Source organism: Anas platyrhynchos, chromosome 1, assembly GCF_047663525.1.
Source record: "Anas platyrhynchos isolate ZD024472 breed Pekin duck chromosome 1, IASCAAS_PekinDuck_T2T, whole genome shotgun sequence".
NCBI classification, from domain to species: domain Eukaryota; kingdom Metazoa; phylum Chordata; class Aves; order Anseriformes; family Anatidae; genus Anas; species Anas platyrhynchos.
The window spans coordinates 118110348-118122714 of NC_092587.1; the positions used below are offsets into that span (position 1 = coordinate 118110348).

The 12367-nt window shown below is 40.7% G+C and overlaps 1 protein-coding gene across 4 annotated transcripts in view; it reads left to right on the forward strand.

Annotated features, from left to right (window-relative positions):
* Window positions 1–647: 647 nt before the first annotated feature.
* IL1RAPL1 (interleukin 1 receptor accessory protein like 1) overlaps window positions 648–12367 on the forward strand; it is a 757591-nt gene continuing 745871 nt past the window's right edge. For 3 of the 4 annotated variants that reach the window (XM_072027434.1, XM_072027437.1, XM_005022354.6), the window contains exon 1: window positions 649–2078. The gene's annotated coding sequence lies outside the window, so the exon portion shown is untranslated. Of the gene's footprint in view, window positions 2079–12367 lie in introns of all 4 variants that reach the window. The other variant, XM_027449029.3, reaches the window with a different exon arrangement.

Sequence of the window (12367 nt, forward strand, 5' to 3'; positions counted from 1 at the left end):
CATTCTGTTGTAACAAGGAGAGGTGAGGTGGGGGTGTGCATGATCTCCACTTATTCTACAACAGCTCCCACCTCTCTGGCAACCCTCTGACTCTGCTCAGCACTTTATCTGCCTATCAATAATCCTGCATCCTCTAACATGAGGCTTAATAAATTCTCACTTTCCCAAATGATGGTTTTCTTCTCTTTCTCCCTTGTCTTGTAAAATGTTAGGGTTTTAAAAAACGTAGTATTTTGGATTCTTCTGTATGCCTACAGGTTTGACTTTGTAATAGCCAAATGATACCTAGTACTTTGTCACAGCTTTGAAGAATACCACTTATGCATATTTTATATATATGTATGTGTACATATAAAAGTACATGTTTAGCTCATATTGCTCAGATATCTACCTCCCCTCCACCCTTCCAGCCTGCACGCTAGGTTGTTAGAGGATGAAATGCCTCAGACCCAACCATCTCTCTGTACGTAGGGCAACATTCTGCATCTCTTCCTGTGAGTGTGCATTTGCAAGGTTAGTGCTATGGAAGAGGGGATACATAATTCCCTGCATATTTGTGCATGAATTTGGCCAAATTTATTGGGGGACTACTGGTATGTTACACTTTATAGAACATTTGTTTAGTATTATAAACATCTGCAAATGACTTTATTTCATGAAGTAATTAACATTCCTAATTAGATGCACCTTGCAGCTGCTGTTAATCTTAATTGGCAACAACGCAGTTACATTTTGATGCATATCTTCAGAAGAGTTACAGCAGAGAAGAAGGGAAGAAAAAAAAACGAAAAAAAAAAAAAAAAAACGAAGAATCTGAAGGGAAGGAAATAAAACTGTTCCCACACAGTTCAGAGAGTTCGCACAAAGAAGATCCCATGGCAACAGCGAGGCCCACAGTTTGCCTTATAAAAATCCAAGAATAGATAATGTATCATCTCTTCTGAAACAACACTCGGCTTCGGGAGCGGGAGCGGGAGGGGCAGGGGGCAGAGGCGAAGCCGTGCCCCGCTGCCCGGGCGCTCTCCCCGTCCCTGGGAAAGCGCAGCGCGCCCCGGCGCTGCGGGGGTGCGGCGGGAGGCGCCGGGCGGAGAGATCCCCGCTGCCGGGGAGTTTCTGGTGGATCCCCGCGAAGGGCCCTCCCCCACCTCTCCTCCCCCCCTCAATAAATTAAAAAAAAAAAAAAAAAATCAGCCTCCCAAAGTCATGCTTGCAAAGCCGCTGGCGGCGAGTACCGAAGCATCCATGGGGTGGCAGTAACAGTATCTTCTTTATGACTCGCAGCAGAGCGGAGAATGCATTCAATCAAATGAGCCGGTCTTGTAGAAACACTGGAATCATTTATGCATTGCAGTTTCTCTCGCCTCTCTCCCTCTCTTCCTTTGCTCCTCAGGATATTTTGGGTGGATTGTGGTTTTCAATCAAGACCTCCTGTTCTTTGCTGATCACTTGTCATTTCCACTGGGGATTCGCATCATTCGGGGCAAGTGGACAACCGATTTTTTCTTCTTCCTTTCCCTTTGGAGATTTTTTTTTTTTCCTCCAATATCACCCCCGCCCCCCTTTTGCCGCGGCGGCGAGTGTGCTAGGACCCGGGAAGCACCCTCCTCCCCCTGCTCGGCACGGCACCAGGAAACCCCTCCGGACCGCCGTTCTCCGGATACTTGTGCCCGGCAGCCCGGATCCGGCCCTCGGCGGCGGCGGTGGCGGCGCTGGACGCGGAGCTGCCCGCGGGGGGCCCCCAGGCCGGTCACCCCCCTGCCCCCTCTCCCCCCCGCCGCCGCACCTGGATGGTACCTCCCGCCGGCGGCGCGGGCACTTTCTGAACTAGGAAGGAAGGGGCGACTCAGGGGGGCCGGGGGGGCGCCGCCGAAGTCCGTATGGAATTACCTGCGGCCGCGGCGGATGGATGGGCGCCACGTCCCCGGCACTCGCGGCCAGCGCAGCAGCAGCCCCGGGAGTGAACGCGGGGCTCCTCCGGCCGAGTGCGCAGTGTGGCGGCGGTGGTGGTGGTGGTAGTGAGCGGTGCTCGCCTCGCTGGACGGATCGCACCGGAGGGATATTTCGGAAGACTCCCGCGGGTAAGGTCATTTTATCCGGGCGGGAGTCCCGGAGTGGCTAAACTTGGTGGCGGGTGATTGAGGTGGGCACTTAGGTGCTTGCTGCATTGCCCCGGTGCGAGGGGATCCGGCCGCTGCTGGCACTTGAGTGAAATAACTGCAGAAGGTATTCCGGCGGCTGCTTCTTGTGATAAATCAGAAATCAGAAAAAAAAAAAATATCCCCTTCTCTGCTCCCTCTGTATCTGGGAGAGTACCGTGAGAGTGTGCCGGGAAAGGAGGCTTTAATTTATCCTCTTTCTCTTTTTCTTTGACCCCTCCCCCCCTCTCCTCTTAATAATTTTGGCTGAGAAGGGCATGCGATAGTAAAGAAGCTCTCCGTGATGGAATCTGTTAAATATTAGACCGGATCCCATCCGCCGTCTAAAACAAATGTTTTCAACTCCGTGCAGCATTCTGCTGCATTTCAGAGCTGCAATGGAGGTAGACAAATCCCATTTTTCAAGTTGTTAAACTTCAAGGTGGCAGTCCTTATTAATCGTGGAATGGTGTCCTGGTGCTAAGGGGGTTAAATGCCCCTGGTGATTTGGGATTACAACTGCTCCTGCAAATCCTGCGAGGAAATTATACTGAGAGACGGTAAGGAAAAAAAAAATCCCTTTCTGACAGAAGAAAAATATTATATATGTTGCTAGCCTAGAAATCTCTCATCCACCTGCTCCCATAAGATATTTTTTTTACACCCATCAACTTACCTGCTGGAACCTCAGACCACGTGCATGGGAGTTGAAGATTTGCAAACAGAGATCCTATCTTCGGTATTTCATACATATATTCATCTGGCTGAGGGCTGTGTGTGAATTAATTCCTCTGTTAGTTGTGGTGTGAAGCGAGAAAGGAAAAGGAGAGAAAAGACCGTCTTTTTAAAAACACAGGGGAAGCACTTCAGCCTTTAGAGATTTAGAGGGATCTAAGCAATGCACCTTGCTAATCTTTTTCTGCAAAATCAATTCTGATAGAGGGAATGGGGGAAGGTTGAGGGAATCGATAGTGATGACGTTGTACAGTGCAAGGCACTGCAATGCTAAAGTTCTGTAGTGTATGCGAAAATATATACCCTTCTGTGCTGCTGGTGGCTTCATGCATAATGGATGGCAGAAGATATGCAGATCTTTCTGTAGGAAGATGGATGTATTTGAAAAAAAAAAAAAAAAAAAAAAAAAAGACGGTGATTATGTAACTTGATTACATCAGTGGCATCAGTCGCCGATCGTGTAACGAGGTGCTCACACGGCGCATCGATCACCTGGCTCAACTTTGGCACGCTGGCGGCGGAGACCCGGGCAGAGGAGGGGAGATCCCCGCTCGGTGCCGTCAGGGGCTTGCCTTTTGCGGGCCGCCTCCAGCACCGGCGTGATGCTGCCGGGCTTGCCCGGGACGGAGAGCTTGGGGACAGCCGCCCTCTCCCTACGAGGGGGCTCCCGAAAAGCTCCCGCAAGGGCAGAGCTGGCTGCCTGATCCCCGGCAAGGTCACCGGCACCCCGGGCCTGCGGTGCTACGCGGCGGCAGAACGGGGCAGGAAGGCGGCCGAAATTTAGGCTGATCCCCCTCACTCCCTCGCCTGCATCCGAGGGGAACACCGCTGGCCCCTCGTCCTGTCCGCGAGGCCGAGACGGGGACGGGTTTTTTCTTCCCATCCCGCTCAACAACAACAGCAAAAAACCCCAAGTGTTGCCAGATACAGCGGCCTAATCGACCTGTTACGTTCACAAAAGGATCTAAAGGGAGGACCTAGCATTAAAGCTGGGGGAACGGGAACGGTAGCCCGTTAAGACGTTGCGAGCATCTCAGAAGCAAGTAGGTGAAGGCAAAGGTGTGCAAGGAGTCTCATAGGTTCAACTCAGGTGGACTTTCTTCCTGAATTGTCCGCAAAGAGAGCAGGATCCGGGTAGCCTTTATTCTAACACCCACTTTAGAGTCATAAATCACTATTTTCATCTGTTCTGAGGAAAGAAAAAAAATAAGACTCCTTGAAGACAGATAAGCTCTCAAAAGCACTGCTGAGGCCCCATGGATATATTTTCTGAAAAGTGTAAGCCTGCTGAAATCTTAACGCAGCTGAAATGAGTGATCTTATCATCGCTGGCCTATGTCCTACCCCATTTCACTCTGGATTCATTCTAGCAGAATTTCACTAAACACCTTTACACTTTCAAAGAGGCTAGGGCAGAGTGGCTTTTACATCTCTTGATAAACATGATCTCTTCATACCTACTCTTTATCGCATTTAATGTACTATCTCAGTGTTTTTAACACTGCCCTGAAAAATATTTCTTTTTCTTCTGCTTCCCTGAAAACATCAGTATTTTAAAGTTGCTTTAGCGTTAGTTCATGAATATTTTCATATTTCTTGAGGATAAGTCTGGGCAAACACTAATAAATCCAGCTAATGTAGTTTAGAGTTTGACATTCATGGAGTATAGTGAGTAAATCGGAAAAAAAACGGCTATGCAGTTAACTCTGTTTCCATCCTTCAGGGGTCAGAATAACTCTATGGCAACTCCTGTGCATTGCTACAGCTCTTGTAATTTTCAGAAATGTCCATGGCATGCTCTGCTCTGTCACACATGATTACAGGCACATTCTTTCCCTTTAATTCCTGACACACACTTCTTGTGGCACACATGCTGCATACCTGTGCTACCTATCTTAAGGAGAGCAATACTGTCCAGAGAAAGTGTTATAAAACCCATTCTGCAAAAGTGTAGGCATAAACAGTGTGGGAATATATCACTGGATACATGTAAACTGGCATGCTGGCTGCAAGGATTTGCAAATTTAGAGTAGTACAGAATGATAAGCACTAAGCTTTATTTATAGTTTAATTTCATTGCTGTAGTTAGTGACAACCACTCAGTAAAAATAGGTTTCAGCTCCAATGCAATATCCATTCCTTTTGCAGCCAATATAGCTTCTTTAAGAGGAAACATTCCTTGCTGAAATAAAACTGTAAATCACTTGGACAGATGAAGAGAAATATTTACATAAAACTTTCCCAGACTCCAAATCTCAGACCACTGAAGCAATGAGGGTTTGGTCACCTACTCTTTGGTAGCTCTGGGAAGTCAGCTTCTTTTACCGCAGCAGCAGCACATGGAGAATAATCTCAGTGCCTCCCTCTGAAAGAGCGGGCTTCTGACTGCTGCTGTCACTGAAGACAGTAGACTTGTTTTACTGCTGACAGGAAAAATTGAAGCACACAGCAGAACTTAATGAAGCATTTTTTTTTTTTTTTCCTATTCAGTGATATTCTTGTAATGTATTCAGAGTACTTTCTGTGGCCATTATGTCAAATCCATGCATTCGAAACCAAAACCAAAAAATGGGTAATTGACTGAGGTTCTCATTCGGTATTTTTTGCACTTACAGAGAAGTGTTAGGATATACTTTTGTGTTTCATAACAGCTATGATCTTTAGTGGCTGGGAATCTTATTGTTTTTAGTGCATGCAGCATGATAATATGACAATTGAGACATCCCAGCTCTGATTAATATGATTAAAAACTAGCAACTTATCTAGTGGTGCTCAAATTGTAAAGTTTAATTATAGCGTCACCATTTGCACAGCTATAGATAAGGTTGTATCAGCATTTCTATTATAAACCTCTATCTTGTTGCCATCCGTTGTGTCAAGGCTCCATGAAATAAGAAGAATTTACAATAGAGACCATAATGGCTGTTTTGGATTATAGCTATGTCCTGTCAGGTCAGTAATCCGCATGTTTCTTTAAGTCCTTACCATGCACATCTACAGCAGCACCAAAGCAGCTATTATGTTCTATCAGTTAAAGTGTATGCTTGTTTCATTTTAAATTGTAATTAAATATGATATGATCACCACAGTGACTCAGGAAGGATCATTTAACCTATTATTTTTCATATACTGTTATTTTGTTTTCATATTCTTAAAAAAAAAAAAGCTAAAATACAGCACATAATTTTACTTGTGATAGCTTAAAATTAATTAATATTTGTAAGAAAGCTCTTTTGAGGAGGGGAAAAGAATGAAGATGAAAGGTTGTGTTTTATTAATTACAATATTCAAACTTTGCATGTTCCCCTGAGGGATTTGCATATGGAGTTCTGTCCTATTGCAAAAGGGGAAAATCCTGTGTTATTTGTAAGAGCTGTATAAGACCAAGAAGATCTGGCTGTTTTAATGGTGGTTAGTCTTGTTTTTCCAGGTCTCACAGTACCTGTGCATTATAGGTAGTTCTGGGCCTTTTAATGGTGTTATATAGCATGCTATTTATGCTTCAATAACTAGGTCTGAACAAATGAATCAAGGACATCAGTTTTACTGTCTCCTGTGCTTATAAATTTCATGTTTATAAGAACAGCACATAGGCATGTAATAGTCCTACCATAGTCATAGCATCAACTTAAGTAATTCCCCACATAGATTATGATTAGGGATGTAAAGGGAGAAAAGGAGAAAATGAAACCATTCACATTTCTGCCAATGTGATAGATTATATTTTTAGTTTTGTGTGTAATTTAGGAAGTGGTCAGCATAGCTTCTAAAAAGAAAGACAGAAACCTAATTAATGCAACAAGACCTATACAGTCTATACAGCTAGCAAGCAAACAAGGGGTAGTAATACTTGCTAACTGGATGGCCAGAGGCATCAGGAAGTTTTTCTGTTCCTTGGTCCATTGTGCTCTAGGACCTTCATTTAGCCTCGAGGAATGGTACGTTATGAAAGAGGAAGAAGGTGAAGACTAGCAAAATGGGTTAAAACAAGGGTTGAGAAAGTGTTTAAGTATATAGTCATTGGTGATGTAGCTCCTGTTTTTTCATGAGATGGGGTATATTTATATATTACTTTTCTGTGTTCTTCACTGGCAAGACTGAGACATTCCAAGTTATTCCAGTTCCTAACTCTACTGCTCTATTTATTTATTTATTTTTTTAACATGCTTACTGTCTTCAGAGCAAGGCCTGTCATCTTTACATCTACAAGCCTGTTTTTAGTTGCACAGCAAGACCTGATCTCTCACTTGAGGTATACTGAGGTACTTCTCCATAAAATAAGTGGGTAGGAACATGAGAGAAAGAATGTCTCCCACTGGTAATTTTAGAAAAGGCAGGCATTTTACATGAAACACATTTTCCTCTGACAAAGCATAAATGGAATTTCCCTCAAAAAAAAAAAAAAATCACAATGCTTTTGTAAGGATTCCTCTTACAATGATAGTGCAACTGCTGTGTAGAACCTCAATATCTCTGTTTCACCTATTAAGTTCCTCCTGATAATGTGTGCTTGAACAGTCAGTAACAATTTCAGCAAACTCAGTCCCAGCCAAAAGTTTATACTGTTTCAAGGAAAATGAAGTCATACTAACATACATCTGTATAACACACATGGAAAGACTACTCCAGGTGATGCTAGGAGTTTAAATGCTAGAGACCTGTTGGGATTCCCAGACCAATTGCCTCAAACTCTGAATTACTGTGCCTGAATGGTGTAAGGAGCTCACATCTACTTTTGTCCATGCCTACATCTATTTGGCAGTGTACTTCTGCTGGATTTGACTGTGAGCTTAGTGGATCATATGTCACAAGGTTAATTTCTACACCAAGAAGATCTCTCAGTATGATGAAAACCTTGGGATGGAGCCACTGTGTCAGAAGAGGGATGTGTTTAGCCTGGATGCTTTTGTGTGGCACTGATCCCTGGCAACAGTTTTAGCCCCGTGTCTGTCAGATTACAGTTCGGTGCACAGAATTTCAGGATGGGAGCAGAGCACAGCTGTCACTGTATAGCACCTTGGCATTCCTGTATCCTCAACTTGTCTTCCATGCTTTATGGCTTTCTTCTCCCAAGTTTAAATTTCCCCATCCCCATCCCCCAGGAAGTTTCACCTTTGCTCATCTTAGAATGACATAACTGGAAATACATGACGTTTCCTTTTCTGCAAGTTGTGTGTGTAAAGAGATGTCTGTGTATCAATCTGTCAATAAGATCTGCATATTTTCTACACGTAGAGTTTATTTTACTCAACATCTCATCTCCTCTAACAAAACAGAGAAGGTTTGGCTGTCAACTTTCTATTAGATGTTATTTGTGGGGTTCCATAGCTGAAGTCAGTGTGCTAGCACCAATGTTAAATCAGGTTCACTGGCAGTCTCTCCTTTTTCTCTGCATATATATCATATTTAGTATTTGTGCATGTGTTTGTGTACATTGCATATGTCTGCCTCTACATATATATGCTTTTACTCACATACATATGCAGCTATCAAGAGAAAATATTCCAGTTATTTCTAATGCTAAACATAGAAAACATAATGTGATTCAAACATAGTATGAGATGGTAGATGTTTTCAAAGGTGTTTTTTTGTTTGTTTGTTTGTTTTTTGTTTGTTTTTTTTTTTAATATTAATATATTTTTTAATGATCTGTAAATGCAGCTTACTTGAAGATAACACAGATTTATTTTGGAATACCCAAACTGAAATATACTTTAAAAGGACTATCAAAGATCACCAGTCAGGGTTATATGGTATCATCTGTAATTTTAGAAAAATATGTGGTAACACTTTGGAAGATAAAATCTGAATGTTTCCTATATGTTTCCAACAGAGCAGCAGCTACTATCACAAATCTCTTGCCTATTATTACGGAAAAGCTCAATCAAAGTATTCGCTCAGTGCACAGCAGAAGAAAGCTGAAATGTATATTGTAAAAGGAATGCAAAACATTGTTTAGCATTTCTTGTGTAACACTTGCTTTACCACTGATAACTCTCATATTGAGTATGAATAATGTGTCTGCTTTTGGTCACTCCTGATCCAGCAAGCTATTAAGGAAAGAAGAAAGAAAATGACAGGAAAAAGGAAAGATCTCTACATGAAAAGATTCCTATCTGAAGAAGAGATGAAAGATTTTTATTATTTAGAAAAAAAAGAACAAGAAATTATATGGGAGAACAGAGGATGAAGTAGGGAATACTGAAGGCTATTGAAAAATATTTTGGATTCTCTTACATATTGTTTCCCTGATGACCAATAAAATTAAATTGTGACAAATCTAAAATGAGTAAAGGAAAACTACTCCTTACTTTAGCTCATTCAAATCCTTTGGTTCTTATTGGTAAGGATACAGCAAAGAAAGAGGTCTAGTAGGATAAAATATGTTGAGTAAGTCCAGGAATAAGAAAAAAATAAATAAATTTTACATTGTAATAGACAGATAAAAAGGTTATCAGCCTAATAGATAGTTGAATAAGATGGCTATCAGCTTGTGTACCAAAAGATCACCTGCTGAATTCCAGTTACAGTGCAATCAATGGATGCATGCATCTGAGATTTATAAAAGATGATTCTTCCAAAGGATTTGTTATTGGTGTCCACTAACTAGATGAACTGTAAGTATGATCCTGTAACCAGTATTCTTTACTACCTATTCCATTTACAGATCTGGCAATTAGAGTACTGCTTAATGAAGGTTTTACTAATGCTTACTGGACAATCTAATTTGTTTCTTTTGAGTCCTCAGTACTAAGGTCTTAATCCAAAACCCATTGAAGGAAATGGAAAAATATCTACTGCATTAAGTAGGGTTGGATCAATCTCCAAGAGTTTTGCACAGCTTTATCATCCTCATTTTTGTTATTTTCTGTGAGAAAACTCATGCTATTTCTTATCTTCAGTGGGTTAACATTGATTAGAAAAAGAAAATCATGTAAACTTTAACAGAAATCCATAAATGTTGTTGACATTTATTGTCAGTATCATCAATTCCCATCATTTAAAATATACATCCTTCATATTTTGTTTCTTTGTAGAAATGAAAGTCTGTATTCTTGAAAGATTGTTAGGTTTTCTCTGATGCTTTCAATTACTTAGATGAGGAAAAACAAATAAAATCCTTTAAAAATAATCACTAAATATATATGCAGTATTATTATATAGCCTAGGCTAGTTTGTCCTAAAAATAGTGCAGATTAATCACAATATAAATATCTTTTAATCTATGGTTAGATTAATATATCCTCTTTCCTATTGCCTCTTTAGTGCTTTATAAACTTTCTATTAAAGAGCAATCACATGGCTCAATGGACAGACATTATATATCTACTGCTGGCTGTTTGCTTTCAAGGGACCTTCCTTAATTAGTGTTTTGTCTGGATTGCGTCTGTTTGTAATAGTACTTAATGCTTAAGACTTCCATAATAGTTAATGTCATGTATGGCCTTTATTTCTTGGGCATCTTAAAATTAGTTTTGCATGTTTGGTATGAAAATAGTAGAAATAATTAGGTTAGGTAGCAAAGGTGAGTTTTCACAAAAGCTCACAAAACTTGAGTGCCCCTCTACAGTTCTTGAAGGGATATTTACCTCCAGAGTTGACTTAGAGCAGGAAGCTAACTTTACGGTCTGTGGTGTGACTATAAACTTTTTCCCTTACTGAGTGTAGGAAGAAAGAAATGAGTCCTTAGCAATGAATTGTAAATACTTCAACATAAAGCAAATATAAATACAATTATAGGTGAATGACATTTAATTTCAATTACTGCTTTACAATATGAGTTTTTCAGGGCTGTTGCTCTTTAACAAAATTCACTTGAAGACTTTGGACCTCTAAAGCCCGGGGACCTCAGTCCCATTTCATTTGCAAATATTTCTTCTCTGTAAGAAACTACTAAATCTGCCCATGCCTTGGTTTTCTGTCTCTAAATTCTGGAAGATAAAAATACCTGCCTTCTTGTCTGTTTAATCTCTTAAAAGATTTCTATTTTAATATATATGGAGGAAAAAGTTAGAGGAAAAGTTAATGTCATTTTCTTCCCTACACACCAGGAGAAGTTAATTTTTCTGCCAGTCCTTGAAAATCATGGAAAGTATTTTACTCTCCTCCAAAAAAATCCATGTTGGTTAAAGAGTTTCTATTCATATTTTTTGTATTAGGTATTTGGATTTTGGGAGGGTTATATTGAATAAAAAGATGTCAATTTACAAGTAAAAATGTAATGATTTTTTTTTTTTTTTTTTAATAGAAAATTGATCATGGAAGGTAAGATAATTTCTGAGTACTTAATGTGAGTTCTTAGTAGAAAAGGACTCTCAGTTATGGTCTTTAGATGCTAAATAATACAAATATAAAAATAGTGTTCTGAGTCATACTACTAGAGATGTCTGGGTCATCTGCCTGTTTCCTAAATAGTAATTAGTCTTTTTAATTTAAGGTTCATCTTCTTTTTCCACCATTCCTGAAGTGATTTTATATAAAATATGGATATATCGATAAATCAGAAGTAGTTTGTGTTTTTCCTTTTTCCCATGTCTCAGCAGTAACATGGTAACCTAGTTAACAGGACAATAATATTAATAATCATATGTCTTTCTGCTGTTTGGTCCTATTCAGGAAATTCTCATCCAGTGCCCAGGGAGTTGCTGAAAAGACTACTTTTGGTGGCAGTATAAGGTGAATTGGACTAGGCAATCTTAAAACCATAACAGCAAGTTTCTTGAACTTTATGCAGTGTGTTTGACTGCGGTGAAGGATTGTCACCTGTTGTACACTCATGGTACAGTGTTTGTGAAGATCAGCTTTTCAGAAGGGAAAGCCAGAGCATGGCAGTTCCTACTTCTCTGGGAGATAATCCCAGAGGCTGGCAAATTTCCACTTTCACGCAGAAAATCTCTACCATTTGGTTTAAGCCCTGCTACTAGAAAGGACAAGCTGTACTCAGTGCCACCCTTTGGGCTTTTTCCAGCCAACAGCTTTCGCCCCTGGCTGGACTACAGATCTTGGCGGTGATGCTGCACGTCCTCCATCACACGCGGGCCCCATGTCTCTTGCCCTGTGCCTTATAACAAGTGGTGACTTGCACTTTGTAGCGTCAGCTAATATGGGGCATGTTCATCTCCTCCAAAGACATTCAAGCTGCTGACAGGGAATAATATCAAGAGATGCAAGGGTAAACCAATTTCTCACAGAAACTCCTGTCAGAGCTCTGTGTTACATCAAGAATAAGCTTAGGGTAACTCCAGTGAAGCCATTTCATTCGGCTTGCCAGATTGAGTGCAATATGAGCCTACAGCATAGATATTATTGCATTAATTTTAATGAATAAAGATCACAGACACATTACTTATTTAATTAACATAGCAAAACTCATTGTCAGCAAGCAAAGAAGTTGTATTGTACAGCCACTGTAATGTAATCAAAACAGTATACTTCATGGCTGTGAGAATATAATTTTCTTGTTAAAAGCCTTTGATGTTTCTTTAAATATATAGAAA